Raw genomic sequence first — 15,495 nt, forward strand, 5'->3', positions numbered from 1 at the left:
TGAAGGGATCATCTGTCCTGGATTCCCTATGTTTCCAGTTCCTATCTGTACCAGTGTACATCCTCTGGTCCAGCCAGATTTGTAAGGCAAAATGGGAATCATGATAGTGGGGGAGGGGGGCAGCATTAAATATTTAGAGGAAAGTTGTATGTTTCATTGTTGCTACACTGCAGTCTGACTGGCTTGTTTCCTCCCAGCGACCCTTTTGTAAGGGGGTGTCCCATTACCCACAGATGGGCTTTGGGTCTCCACTTTGCACTCCCCCTCATTTACAGTGATATGATTTTTTTGTTCTTTGATGTCTGATACCTGATCCCTTTGACACCTCGTGGTCACACAGGCTGGTGTGCTTCTTCCATGTGGGTTGTGTGACCACAAAGTGTAGAAGGGACCAGTTATCAGGCATCAAAGAACAAAAAATCATATCATTGTGTGTCGACCTTCCTAATATGATCACTGAAGACAAATGGGTGCATAAGCAAATGTGGTGAAGAAAATTGATGGTGCCTGGCTATCAAAAGATATAGCATCTGGGGTCTTAAAGACTTGAAGATAAATAAATGGCCATCTAGCTCAGAAGCAACAATACATAGTACTTTTAAGAGAACTATCCTGGTGACAAAACTATTTGCTTCAATATAGAAATATTAGAAGTTCAAAATCAAAAAGAAACCTCAAGTTTTATGTGCAGAATGTAGTCTGAAAAAGTTATTTGTCTATTAATATTTGGTAGTTTTAATGAAACTGAAGAATGAACTCAAAGAGCCAAGCCAAGAGTTCAGAGGTGGAACCAAAAGTTGAGACTATTAGTGGAGACAAGAACCTTGGCAAACATAGAACTCAATTGTAGTCAAAGAAATTGCCATGCTCCTCGTTAGAGGTAGTAGCAGCTCCCATTGTGATGCCTCCACGTGCTTTTTGGATTTCCCTTATCCTGCCCACACCTCTGTGAATCATCTCTTCATTACCATATCTTCTTTATAATTTAGTAAAATTCTGCTTTCTACTGTTTCCCTGAATCCAATACTCTCTTATAGTAGTCTCCAAATCTTGAATCCTAAAAATGCAAGTCAAATCTCAAGTAGGAAAAAAAATGAATATGGAACATAATAGAGAGTAGATTTGAAATATGTTTATAATTTACTAGCTCACTGACCTTAGAGTAATCAATTTACTTACCCGAATCTCAATTTTCTCAACTGAAAATGAAATTAATAACCTACTTCACAGGTTTATATTTGGAATGTACAGTATTCATCAAGGCTTTGGTCCAGAATGTGGACCTTGTTAGTCATTGTATTTAAATATATCAAGGGATGGAGGGAGAAACCTTCATCCTTTCCAGTGTTTGGGAAATATGAAGAAATCAAGGTCATCACATGAGTTTAATGTAATAAGCAACAGCCTTGAGCTGGAGTAAGTTTGGTCACTTTATGACAGGTTCCAAGTGGCAGCATAGGCAATTGGGGTGGGAGAGGGGGTGTGAAGCAGGCTCTTTGGCAGGGTGGTGATAGAATGAGACATCAAGAAGAACACCAGGCCCTTTGTTGGGTTTTCACATTGAGGAGCGAGTAGGTGTGTGCCTCTCCTGAATGTTGAACTATTGACATTAAAAAGAGTGAATGGGATAATATGCTATTGAAAGTTTTGGGTTTGTTTTTTTTAAACTAGAGGGCTCTGTGGCAGTATTTTGCATTTTTAATAGTCCATCCAGTGTGGGGATCTTGCGGTCTGCTTTCTGATGGGGACAAAAGGAAAAGTAATGCTACACAATTTGGGGCAAGGCTTAATGAAATGAAAATGAGAGAACAAGGGAGAAAGACAGAAATAAAGGAATAGATAGAAAAGAAATAAAACAAGTAAAATGAGGAGGTGCATTCTGCTTTGGGTAATTGGGAATGCCCAAGTAGTCCACGAGAGAACCCAATGTGTTGGCAAGCTGCCTCCAAATTTCATTTGGATGTGGAAGCAGAGGTAGTGGTCAATTGGTTTAAATCCCTACCAATCCCAGGCCAATGAAACTTGACCTAGAAAACCCATTTCTACCATTCCTCAGAGGGTTCGGCTGAAGCAGAGCCAGGTGGCTATAGTACCCTTAGCTTATGTCAAGTCAGGGAGCTAAGAGACACTAATGTTCAGAGTGTCCCCCTGTTGGGAAAGAAGAGGAATTGATGGTGAGGCCTGGAAGCCTAAGATAAAGAAGGGTGATAAGAGTGGCCAAATAGTATCTTCATGCAACCTGATGCCACCCAAGTCATAGATTGCTCTTTTTTCTAGAACTGGAAGATCAGAGTTCTCTTGAGCGGAGGAATCAGAAAAGCCACTTCCTCCCAATTTCCATTGGTAGCACCCATTTCCCTGCCAAGTCTGGGGCAGTGCTTACTTCTTTTCAAACATCCATAGTTGTATGCATTATCATCACGATCAAAGAAATCTTTGCCAAATGTCTCTCACTCTGTGTTATGTGTCAGGTAACAGATATTAATTGAGTTTCTAGTAAATGGCAGTCACTCTGCGTGGGAATCTCAATTATGTTATCTAAATTAAGCCTTACAACAACTGTCAAATATCACAATCCCAATTTAATAGATAAAATATGCTCAAAGAAAGGAAACCATTCCCAAGGTCACACAGCTCATCACAGGCAAAGTTTGAACCATAGTCTGTGCTCAGGCACTCTGAAGGCTGGGGAGAAGTCAGCATCCTCCTTTCTCTCCCTGGCATGCATGCCCCTGAGACTTCGCTCGACATTAAAGGTCATCGTCATAAATGAACTTACATAACCATAACTATCTGAGAGTCAGCATGTCCAAAAAGAGAGAAAGAAAAGGTAAAATGAACACCCTAACATTGCCAATTGCCACAGAGAGACAGCTTCACATGAATCCCTGGCTCCCACTGAGGATGATTGGAACATAAGCTCCTCTTCCCTGCTCCTGTACCTTGTCTGCCTAGATGTCGGATGGAAAAGGTGACTCATTGCTAATTTACAGTGTATTCTTTGCTGCAATTCAAATCTTCACTTCTTTTAAAAATTCACATCTCTGTCCGATCCTCAGAAATGGGCACATCTTATGATTTCTTCTTTGTCTTTCCAATGACCACAGGATTTTCTGAGAGTGCATGTTGGGGATTCACACAGCACACACTGTAAAGTAACACACAAGCCTATAAAATAACCTATATATCATGTGATAAAATCCTGGCACAGAAGTTCCTCTCCTCAATCCTTGCCATTCCATTAGAACACATCACCAATTTCGCCTGCCTTACTCATACATGTCTCTCATCTCTGCCCCTTTGTGTCAAAAGGATCATAAATTTGGACCTTAATTAAAATAAATGTCTCAACACTCACCTGGGGAACCTATTGTCAAATATGCCAGATGTGGTCCTGTGTGTGTGTGTGTGTGTGTGTGTGTGTGAACGCACACGCATAGGGGTAACAGGAAAGGGACCCAGAGAAGTAGGGTATGTAGGGAAGGTTCAATTTCCAAAAGAGAATTCAGAAGATAGATGAAATTAACTCATATCTATTGAAAACTGATTGGTGACAAGTCTATGCTCATTGATTTACATGGAATTTTAATCCTTCCAACATCTCCCTGAGGTAGGTAGCATTAGGCGTCTCCCATTCCATTTTCAAGTGGAAGATCAGAAGCTACTTCAAGGTGAGAAGTTGTTACAGTGAAACTTTCTGTTCAGAGCTCTCTGATCACATTGCCTGTTTGACTTTCATGCTTCCAACTTCCCAGTCATAATTATATTTGAATGCTTTCCGTGTGGCCCAATGTCAGCCACAGAGAAGATGCTTCGTGGATGCTTATAGAATGAACGATGAGCAAATAGATGGATAACATAAAATGGCTGGAAGATGAGAAATCAAACTGGTAAAGTATGGAAGTCACACTTCAATGTCGAGTTAGCTCTTGTTGCAAACAGGATAAGGGGCAGTGATAGAACAGGGCGATACAAGAGTCTCTGTCTTAGCATCAGTGCAAGGACACTGCGATGGATATAGTTATCATCCTTTTATCACGTGGGTTCAGCTGCAATTCTCTCTCCACCAACCATGAGCTATTTTGGTAGAGCAGAAGGCCAAAGGTGCTTCCAGTGGCGGGGCTGTGAGCTCCTTGAGATAAAGGATTGTGCCCTCAGACACTTAGCTAGCAAAGTTAGTGGACAGCTTATTTCTCCTTCTCCACTCCGCATTTGGAAACCAAGTCAGCTCCTGGGTATATGCAAGGCTTGTATCTATGACTTATATTCTGAAAGCTGCACCTTAAACTAGAAAACCAGTCTATAATCTTCATTGGATCTGTGAAAAAACATCCCCCCCAAAACCCAGAATTTTTTTCAAAGTCATGTTTTTAAATTTTATTATCAAACAGGCTATCACCTTCAAAGTTCTCTTCATTACACTTAATACATTTGTCAAATCTGCGATTCTATTTTTGGAAACATTTTTCAAACTCATCTGTTTGGATGGCTGACAGCACCTCCCTCGTTTTTACTTCACCTCTTCTATGTTGTCAAATCACTGTCCTATCATTTACAGAAACAAAAAGAAGTCACATGGAGAAAGGTATGCTGTTGTTTGCTAAAAACTAGCACACTGAGATGGCTGCATGAGCAGGTGCATTGTTGTGGTTTTGCAAAACCAGTCCCCCATCTGCCACACATCAGGCTTTTTTTTTTTTTTTTTGTCGCACACTGTTATGCTGTCTTTTCAGGACCTCTATATAGAAAACTTGATTAACAGTCTGACCTAGTGGAATGAACTCCAAATGCACTACGAGTCAACATTTTCATCTGTTTGGGAAGTTGATGGACATTCAGAACAAGGTTTGTCATCAATCCACATTTCACCTTTTTTGAAATGAGAGAAACACTCATACAGTTGAGATTTTCCCATAGTGCTCTCCTTGTAAGTTGTGTCAACACCTCAACAGTTTAGCAGCATTTTTTCTGACCAGGAAACAAAATTTCTCTTAAATCAGCTATCACACAATCTGAATTTTGAGTGAAACTGCTTTTGTGAAAAAATTCACTGTGACCAGAGGGAACCTTACAGGCGACACCACTTGGTGCACTAACTCAGAGCAAGTTGCTTATTGCTTGACTCCTGAGAAAAATGCGCATTTTGAAAGCTCCACCCAGCATAGCTTTTTTCATTTTGGGGGACCCTATGCCCTCATACATCTATTTTTTACACATAAAATTAATAATAAGAGAAATTCACTAAAAGGATTTCGGACATAATGTATTTGTGATATATGTAGAATGATAGGACGCTTAACATAATGCAGGCAGACAATTAGCCTGTAATCACTGCTATCTTTTGGATCTACTTTAGATGTATTTAAGCCCAGGAGAGCCTACCCCACCCCAGAGAGTATGCCACCTGGGGCATTTTCTCTCCTTCTGTTCATTACCTTTGGTTTTATTATCTTGATGAAGGAAATTAGAGCACTAGATCTGTTGAGATGCTTCCATTCAGCTAGTGAGATGTTCACACAGAAAAACCAGTCACTGCTATGATTTGGGTTGAGTGAATGCCTTAGATGATCTTGCAGGTTGGTGGAGGAAATACCAAAGCAGGCAGCACTATGCTGGCATCTTCTCCCTGTCCTGTCTGTATTCAGTCCTTAATTGTCAAGGGAAAGAAAGCTGGCTCTGCTTCCCCCAGGGCCCTTTTGTTGGGTCCGAAGAACAGGGCTGGGTCAGTGGAGGAGACCATCAGCCATCTGAGCTATTGTGCAAAATGAAACACAGCAGGGAGAGCTGTAGCACTGGCTCTCTGCTAGCCTGTTCTTCTCTTTCTGGAAAAGGCTCATGGTACCAGTTCATGTAGAGATACACCCCTACTGAGCCAGCACAAGACTCCTGAGGAAGCATCTCACAATGTTCATGAGCATCCAGGCCGGTCTCTATCCAAGAATGTAGTCTCTACTTTCAATCTCTCCTCCTTTCTGTTTATGAAAATTCAAGTTTCTACATTGAATTGAGCTGCTTCTTATTAGCATCAGAGCCATCAACTCAATTACTACCAAAAGGTTGGTGGTTTGATCCCACCCACATGCATCTCAGAAGATAACCCTAACAATCTGCTTCTGAACTGTCGCAACCTTGAAAATCCTATAGAAAGCAGTTGTGTTCAGCACAGACACAGTTGTCATGGGTTGGCATAGACTTAAAGGCAACTAACAAGAGATGAAATGGCTGTGGACCTCAATTTTCCTGTTGATGAAATGGAAATTCTATATCTACTCCTGAGAGGCTACGTGAGGATTACATTGTGTGTGTGAGTGAGGAACTGATGTTTAAACTACATGGTCTTCTGTAGATGCATGCTATTGCTGACAGCATGTAGCTTTTGACTTTTAGTAACTTGCAGTGCATACTTAGTTTTTAAACTTACTGGGAGAGGTAGTGCCCAGAAGGTGTTTCAGACCCCAAAGGCAGGAGAAGGATGAGTCAAATAATGATGGCCTGTGTAAAATCCCCTCAAGGTTTATTTAAACCTTCCGCTTCTAGTAACACAAAGAACTCGCCAACTCCAGAGGACCCTACGGACTCAATCTTAGTGAATGTTGTATCCAATTTCTAAAAACACAGCCATACACAATTAAAGCTATCAGTGTTTGTTTGTGTTTCTCTGAGAATCTATTTCACTACCAGAAGGGTCATTCAAAGTTGGCCAGTTTCAGAGGGGTTTCTGCTCTAAGACAAACTTAAAATAAGGCCCACTGATCTTTCTCATAAAATTAGCCAGTGGATGTTATGAATCACAACAGAACATTGTATGATATGATCCTAGAATCTGAGCTCCCATGACTGGAAAGGACTCAAAATACAGAGGGGCTACAATGCTGGACTTGTTGGACATGGGGTTTTCCTAAGTTGGAGAAGACTTGATGGTAAAGAACAATTAGCAGGAAAGTTAACGATGCCTGCTTGCGAGGGATGAGTACATTCCAGGGTCGTTAAAGAATCTCTTCCAGTTCACCTGGGTGAGTCAAAAAAGGAACGTCAGCACCAAACAGGTGAGAGCAGGAGGATGGCACATAGTTTTCGGTCCGTTGGCTGAATCTCTGAAATAATTTTTGCCCATCAATATGCATCGTGTGTATGTCTTAGCCATCATCTGCCGTGCTAAGCAGATGGTTAGTATGTGTTGAGAGCTTAAACATATTATACCTGAATATTATGATGGGGAAATCAAGAACTGGGCTGAAGCTGTCAGAATGCCTAACAGTCTGGGGGAGTGGTGATTCTCCATTACCCTTGGTCCCAAGGCCAGAAGCCATGATCTTATAGAATATAAATGGTAGCTTTAATGAGTAGGACATAAAAGGGGGCTTGACCATTGCTGGCCATTAATGCTCCTATTCCCAGGGCCATTAACCTTGGCTTATCTGGCCCAATTCCAACTAGGTTAATTATACACCTACTTCCTAAATGCCCTCCTGACCTGATGGCTGTATTCAGAATGGTTGTAAGAAATGTCGAGGAGGATGTCAGTCTCCTTTATGAACCTGAGGATGCCATTGTCTCAGTAATATCGCGTTATGGGATTAGGGGAGACTTGCTCATTCGACTGAGGGAGTGAAATTAGTATTCTTTACCACCACTTTTCCTAAAAGGTGTTTTGATAGGCAGATTACCAACGATTTGGCTGCATTTCAAGAGAAAAGATTGTAGTTCATGATTGCAGGGGACACTAAGATACGAAAGGGGCCGAGCTGCTCGCAAACACAGCTTGGGTGTCTGCTTCTGCTGACATGGGATGACTCTTACGTAACCCTACCTCTGTAAGCCATTCCCAGGCTGATACGAACTATAAAGGTGAAGACTCATGAATGGGTTCACGTCACTTTTACTGGCTTCATCAGTCAGTACAGGCAATTCTCGCCTTTAGAAGGCTGCGTCCTCTGCACCGCACGCTCTGTCCACCCTAACCACGAGTTACATGTTTCCAGCGAGAAGTCACCCCAAGAAGCACTTTTTCCAGCCTTTGCCTCAGAACTCAGGGTCATCTGGAGTTAGTCGCCACACATCCTGCAGGCAGGGATCACACACAGATTCCAGATCCAAAGATTCTGGGAGGATGCTACCAAATCCAGCAGTTGTCTTTGGACAATTGTATCTCCAATTCTGTCAGCCTTCATTTTTCTGCCAAATAGGCACCACCAACTCCATTTTTTTCTTCGACAACTTATTTTCCGAGTGCTCAAGGAAAATTGAGACTTTCAAACATGCTGTACTCAAATTTTACCCACTCTCTCTCTCATGACCAAATTGTCATTCCTGGTGCACATTCTTACATATTCTACTATTATCTCCACCTTTTGCCTTAAATTGAGCCCTCTGATTAGAAGTACAAATCCCAGTATCCTTCCTCACTCTTCTGCTTCAACATCGCCACAGTACTTTAACAGTATTGCTATTAATTTGGAAGATCCCACCCGATCCCCTTCCTAGAATTCCAAAGGCCATAATGTATTGTAGCCCATGATTTGCACTGACAGAATCTATTATATCTGCTTCAAGTCAGAAAATAAAATGAAAAGCAGCATCAGGGAACAAAGAAAGATGAGGTGACCACACCGGGCCACGTAGTCAGAGCTGACGACTGTCCCAGCAATCCCTGTTTCCCCCACTATGCCCAGACCCAGCAATGGCTGGATGCCCTTTATGCCTCCTTCCTGAGGTTTCCTGTTTTGGAGGCTCACTGCTATTTCTCACAATCTGCTCTATAGGAATTCATTTTATTGTGCTGCTTTATTTTAAACCACCCCTATTTTAGGAACTGCTGGAGTTTAAAAACCAATTTCCATGCTTATTTCAAAGCATTTGTGGCATTTAGGCAAGCTGTACACAAGCTGCTTGTGAGTTTAATCATGGGAGAGTCAAAGTCCCCTCCCTCAGAGGGAGGCCGTAGGTAAGCGCTACATGACGCCTGCACCTGATGAAGTCTCCCAGCACAAAATGGCTTAGTGGGAAAGGAAAGCTGTCCACAGTGTAAGTAACTTTCAGAAGGAGACAGAAATTGTTTCTCAAAGGAATCGTTCAGGAAGGCGTCCAGGTGACACTTTAATGCATGGAGTTCAAATCAGCTTTACAATCAGGCCTGCTGGTCTCCTTTCTCTGCTACCCCTGCTCACGTCAAGGCTAGTGTTTGAGCTAGGAGACTAAGGCAGTAGCTTTGGTGCAACATATGAGGGCGTACCAAAAAATGACTAATCAAAAGTACATATACTTGAATGGAGTATTTTAAATGATCTAAATTTTAAAGAACAAGAACAAAAGAAATGATGAAAAAAATCAAAATTAAAGATCAAACCAGGATCCACATATTTCCAGACTGAGACACGGAGCCAGGAGCAAAAGGGAAAATCCACGATACCAATCCTGTCTTTATTTTAATTTTTATTTTATTAATCATGGTTTTTTGCATATTTTTTAATTTTGTGGACACCGAGTTCCTCTTTATTTACCTTGATTACAGAGTTTGGGTGCCCTTTGAACTTTTGTGTTCAGGTATGCTGCCACTTGTTTCCTTCACCTTTCTCCACACCCTTCGCTGTTCCAGACACCGTGATTTATCAAGATTGTCATGATGCCCTCCCATGGACCGGTAAATACTTGCATTCAACGAACTCATGCTTAGGGTCACAATCTCAGTTATCCCCTCGTCTTTTTCTTGCTTTAATTAAGTCAATAACCCCCTATTTTTCTGCTATTTTTCAGAAACATTCATTTTCATATAATTGGTTCCACTTTCTCAATCTCTTAAGAGTCACGTGGGGCTCCCTACAGCTGCAGTAAAGATTTCCATTTGGGAGGGGGTGGTCACGAACTCATTTGTCTTGGTTTGCCCTTGGTAAATCCTTATATTGTCTCTCCAGCTTCAGTCCTCAAAAGTCCTCCCTCTGGGTCCCCATGTCACCTCTCCACTCTCTTCTTGCAATACACTGCACCGAATATCTAACAGTTCCTGGAGACTCGTGTTCTCTCTTCTGTCCATCTTAAATGATTCACGTGCTGCTTTCTTGCTTCTGACAGCCAGCTCTTCTCTCTGTCCGGGATTCTCACCCCCGAGTGGACTTCTATTGGAACATTAGTGGTATGGCATTATCATTGTCTGTTGGTACATCTATTTAATCCACCAAGGTGTAAAATGCTTCTTTATGGCAGAGAAACTATCTCTCATTTATCTCAAACTCAAAGGCATATCACAAGTATTTGAACAAAATATGGATATGTGGATTTATCTTTTTTTTTTCTTACAGGGGAGAGCACGAACGCAGTCCCCCACTACCACAAATGATGCAGTCGAGTTTCCCCCATTTGGGGAAATCGCGGGGGTCAGCACATCCACAGTGCAATGGATAAGCCTCACCCTGGGAAAACCACCTTCGTGATCATGGTATCTCCCCTGCCAGGTAAGTATGGATATGTGGAATTTAAATAAGTGAATTATATAATCACCACGGTTATTAAAACAAAAACAAAACCCACAAAATCTGACTCTTGCACCTGGCTTTGCAAGATAGTATGCAAGATACCCACATCCCAGTAATGTTCTCAGCGTGCAAATGATTACCCTGAACTCACAGCTCTGGAGCGGTATTGCTTGTATCACTTGTTCTCCTGTCGATCCCAGGCTTTGGGTGCGGTGGACCCGCAATAAGTACCTACGTGAGTTGACATTTGGTGGGTTTTTTTTGTGTGTTTTTTTTTTCATTTGGTGGTTTTTTAAGTGAAAAACTTCTTGGTTTTGAAAAGACAGAAATATCCAATTACAATGTCTCTCTCTCTCTCTCTCTCTTGTTTTTTTTAAAACAGAGCACTTATTTTGACTGTACCTATTTCTGGGTAGGAACATCAGAGTTGTGACTTTCTTTTCTACTGGAGGTCTATGTGATCAATAAAACAGAATTGAAACGTCACTTTCAAACATCACAGCTCCAGGGGTCAGGTTGGCATGATTGTGGGTGCAGCATGCTCATGTTTCAACACGATCATCGTCTTACCTTTATTGATTCCACAAACACTCCATATGATCAGACAGTGTGTGAGACACTGCTGATAGAGGATGGAGAAAACAGTATGTTTATAGTCCATCGATGGAGGCAGATTAGTATGGTAAATGTAGGACCACATTTACAGTGTTAACTCCTATGACAGAGATAGTCACATGACACCGATGGTATCACTGAAGAGTTGTACCCAAGCCTTATATGTAGAGTCAGATAATGCATACTTTAGGAGTGAATTTCTGGAAAGTGTCCTAAAGGAAATCATTCCAAATCTTGAAATAGCTGGGAGAAAAAGAGAAGAGCAAAACAATCTATGTGGTGGGAATACTGTACATAAAATGTTCAATGCAAAAATAAGATGATATCTCATTTCCTGGAAGCTGCAAATAAAGCTGACGTATAGGCTATGGAAACAAATGAAACGGTGATCATGGATCATAGAGGATCTTCTATGTGTCATGCAAATTATTTCTCTGCAGTATTTATAGATTTTTTTGGAAGGCACGATCAGGTCAAATTTGCTTTTCTGGAAGAATTTTTCTTAAGTCAGTGTAGCTGGAAGGGGCGAGGCTGGAGGCAGACAAATGAATTTGACTGTAGGGAAATCTAGAAACTAGATTTCTGTAACTCAAGGGAATGGCAATGAGATTGGAGAATAAATTCAATTTGATCTTTAAAAAATAAAATATTAGTGTTTGGTAACCAGTTGAAAGCTAGAGGTTCAATTTTGAGAGGAATCTGGGATGAACTTCAGGATAAAAAATGTTGTCTGCATTTGGAAGGGAAAAACAGAAAGAAGAGTAGGGAATAGAGATGAGGTGCCATGCGCAACTTGGATCACTTCCAATGCGAGGGGCTTTTTAATAAGTCTGGGAGGAATTAGCCAGGAGGCAATCGATTATACAAGCTTAGCCAACAGAAGAAAATCTTTTCTGGAAGCAGTAATGTGGGACTCATCATCAAGTCACCTTTTGTTGAAGTTGGGGAGATTTTTAGGTATTGTTCTGAGTCTATAAAATAAGAGGCCATAAAAATAAGGGGAAATGACAAATATGGACTTAATAGACAGATACCAGCATTCTATGTGAACAGCCAAGTAGTCCATGAAAGAAAGAAGGGGTCCAACCAGTGAGGCAGGAAGAGTTTCCTAGAAGGTAGAGATTATCTCTAACTTTACAATTAGCTGCCTCTTCTCTCTAGTCTTGTACAGTAGACATCAGAAACAATCACTGGTAGAGTTTCTAATTCAGATTAGGTCACCTGACCATGAAAAATGGCTAATCCAACTCAAACACAGTGATTGGATAAAAGAAGATAGGCAAGGCTTGGAAGCAAGAGATCAAGGATGTGGATGCCTGTTGTGACCCTTGCTAGCTATGGAACTTAAATTAATTACTGTGCTGCTCCCACCCTGGTAGGACTTTCTCTCATGCACTTTGAGCAAGTTAGCAAGAGAGATCACTTGATGGAAAGGGATAGCATGCTTGGTAAATAGAGGGCTAGTGAAAAAGAGGAATATTGTCAAGGAGAAGGATTGACAAGGTGGCTGCATCCATAAACTTCAGCATAACACTAATTATAAGAACAGTGTAGGACTGAGCAGTGTTTCCTTCTGTTATACATAAGGTTGCTATGATTTGGAATTGACTGGTGGAATCTAACTACAACCCCATTTCTACTTCATGGAGCTCTACTTTTTAATCATTAAAATAAAGATAATTCATATTTTGTAATCCATACATTTTCCATGACTAGGATTCTTTGAGACTATCAATTATGATTCTCTCTAAAAGATTACTGCACTATTATCAAATGGGTCATTTAATACCGAGTAGACCACCTAAGCCTCCATGCACATCAGACTTTAAGCAACTGTTTAACTTACCCATAGTCTAGGCCAAGTATACCCTCACTGAGACCAAAAATATGTATTGGGAACATATTAGCACTGTTGAAGAAAGTCCATCAAGGGATGTAAGACTGCTACAGCAAATATCTCCCAGAATATTGCAAAGAGGAAAATCATTTCTAATGAAAGGAAAAAATAACCTGGTGTAAAAGGATGTGATAGGTAGGTTTATTGTGCCAACCTGGCCAATAAACACATGTAGGATTAATTGAAGAGTGGAGAGAGAGATGGCTTGGTGAGCCTTGCCTATCTTGTCTCTTGCTCTTTGATTATCTGACCAGTGTACAGCTGCCTTAGGTGGTTCTCTGCTCAAATTATGAGCTACACTACCTGTGGGACACCCAACCCATGGACTGTGTCACTGTAGTTTGAGGTTCTTTAAAGACCTGCTTTGCCATACTACTGGAGTACACATTGCTTGAGCGGGGGACTGTCAGACGCTGTCATCTGGCTGACTGTTGGTGACCTGCTTTGCTGTTTGCTGCATGTGCCTGGACTGCCTGAATTGCTCTACAGAGGGACTCAGCTGTTTGCTTCCTTGACTTGCACCTGGACGCCCTCAAGACTTGAAGGACTGCCAGTATATTATCTGTCTCATGGAAGTGAGTTGCACTGTTTTATAGACTTAGCTGTTTATTTCTTATGTTCTATATACCTAGCTATATCTATATCTATCTATCTATCTATCTATAATCATAAGTGTCCTGGTTTTGTTTCTCTAGGAAAACCCTGTTTCACATAAAGGATCAGGTCTGAGTATCACCCAGTAGAAAAAAAATGTCAAATGCTTATAATAATGATATGTTAAAATGAAGATTAGAGAATTCTTCATGTCTATGTGCTATGCTGGATGGAAGAAGGGGTGGGGTGGGGTAGGCATGGGCACAGTTTGGCTTTTGTCCAGAATGTCTCACCATGGACTCTCAAAATATAAAGCAACTGCTTTTATACGAGGGTCTTTAGACTTTTTCTTGTCCTTTTTTATTGCTCTGATAAATTTTTATTGCAACAATCATATTACAAAACTATCCCAGAACACACGTAAACCATATTGATTGCAAGATATAACCACACCCCTCCCACTGCTTACAAATCTCTAAACAATGCAACTGATTAAGAAATAAAACCAAAATCTGTGAAAGTCTAGGCTAGGCACTACCTTCTTTTTATCTTTGGGGCATATGGCAGAAATCTGATGTATCAATAGAGATGAGAAAGTTCGGGTGTTTCCCAACTGCCAGGATGGCTACAAGACCCAGGCTCATGTTTGCTTGTTGTTCTACAGGTGCACATTTATGAAACCTAACTATACCATTATTAGTTATTTGGCTTCTAAAGCTCATTCAATTCACCATAACTTGATATGCACCACAGGTTAGAGTACTCCCTAACCTTAATATAATATGATTTTTGTATGACTTTTCCAGGAAGATATACTATGTACAATAGCATAAGAAGATATAAAAAGCTAAATATCAAATGACTACTAAAGATACAGTTAGCGGAAGCTACTGCAGGTCTATTATCTTGCGTCAGTCAGTGCTAATGTGACAGCTTCTGTGTTGCTGAGATGCTGGAAACTAGGACACTGGCATTTTAAATTCAATCTTGATGAACACCCTGCAGCAGAGCTTTCTGACTCAGATGGATGAGAAAGAAGTGCCTGGCAATCTACTTCTGAAACCCTGGACTGTGGACATCTACGGCGAGTTGCAGTAGCTCCCCTGACATCGTGCCCAATGATCAGCTCTTCTTCTAGCGGAAGGCACACAAAATATGACCGGGCAAAATTAACTGCCTCCTCAAACAGTGCCTTCTTTAATGAAGTGGAATAAAGCTTGTAGGAACTGCATTTGCTGATGTGGCACAGCAAACGAGAAGAAACAGCCATTCATAATTGGAATGTAGAACAGGCAAGATATGCATCTGAGATGAAAGTCAGAAAGTAAAATGGAAAGCCTACACATCAATATTCTAGACAGTCAGGGGCTGTTTTGGACTGGGAATGGCCATTTGCATCAGGCAATCGCATGATCGACTGTGTTACTAACGATCAAATGAAGAGGAAAGAGGACATATCCACCACCGAAAGAACAGTTAAAGTTCAATGAAGCATTTGGAGTACAAGGCTATCTGTGATACAATAATATCTATACACCTACAAAGAAAACCAGTTAATATGGCTACTATTGAAATCTATACCACAGCCACTAATCCCAAAGAAGAAGAAATTGAACAGTTTTATCAATTTCTGTAGCTTGAAATGGATCAAGCATGCACTCAAGATGTATGGATAATCATTAATGATTGCAATGTGAAATTGAAAACAAATAAGAAAAATAAGAAATTTGAAAATATGATCTTGGTGACAGAAATGACACCCAAAAGTGAATGATAGAATATTGCAAGATCAATAACTTATTCAAGGAGAACTACAGTTTTTTAACAGCATGAACAGCAAGAAGTTCAAGCTTCAAAGAAAGCATTGGCTAAAGCTAAAAAAAAAAAAAAAAGCTACATAAATTGACGTGATTCCAATCG

The 15,495-nt window shown here is 40.8% G+C and overlaps 1 protein-coding gene and 1 non-coding gene across 2 annotated transcripts in view; both read right to left on the reverse strand.

Annotated features, from left to right (window-relative positions):
- Window positions 1-15,495, reverse strand: part of NTM (neurotrimin) — a 1,335,738-nt gene that overhangs the window by 1,163,715 nt on the left and 156,528 nt on the right. The window lies entirely within an intron of this gene.
- LOC115871430 lies at window positions 10,293-10,456 on the reverse strand. The gene has a single exon (XR_004047298.1). It is a non-coding gene; the product is annotated as a U1 spliceosomal RNA (small nuclear RNA).

This window comes from Echinops telfairi, unplaced genomic scaffold (genome assembly GCF_000313985.2).
Source record: "Echinops telfairi isolate 266 unplaced genomic scaffold, ASM31398v2 ScPeMD7_5592;HRSCAF=6446, whole genome shotgun sequence".
Lineage (NCBI taxonomy): Eukaryota > Metazoa > Chordata > Mammalia > Afrosoricida > Tenrecidae > Echinops > Echinops telfairi.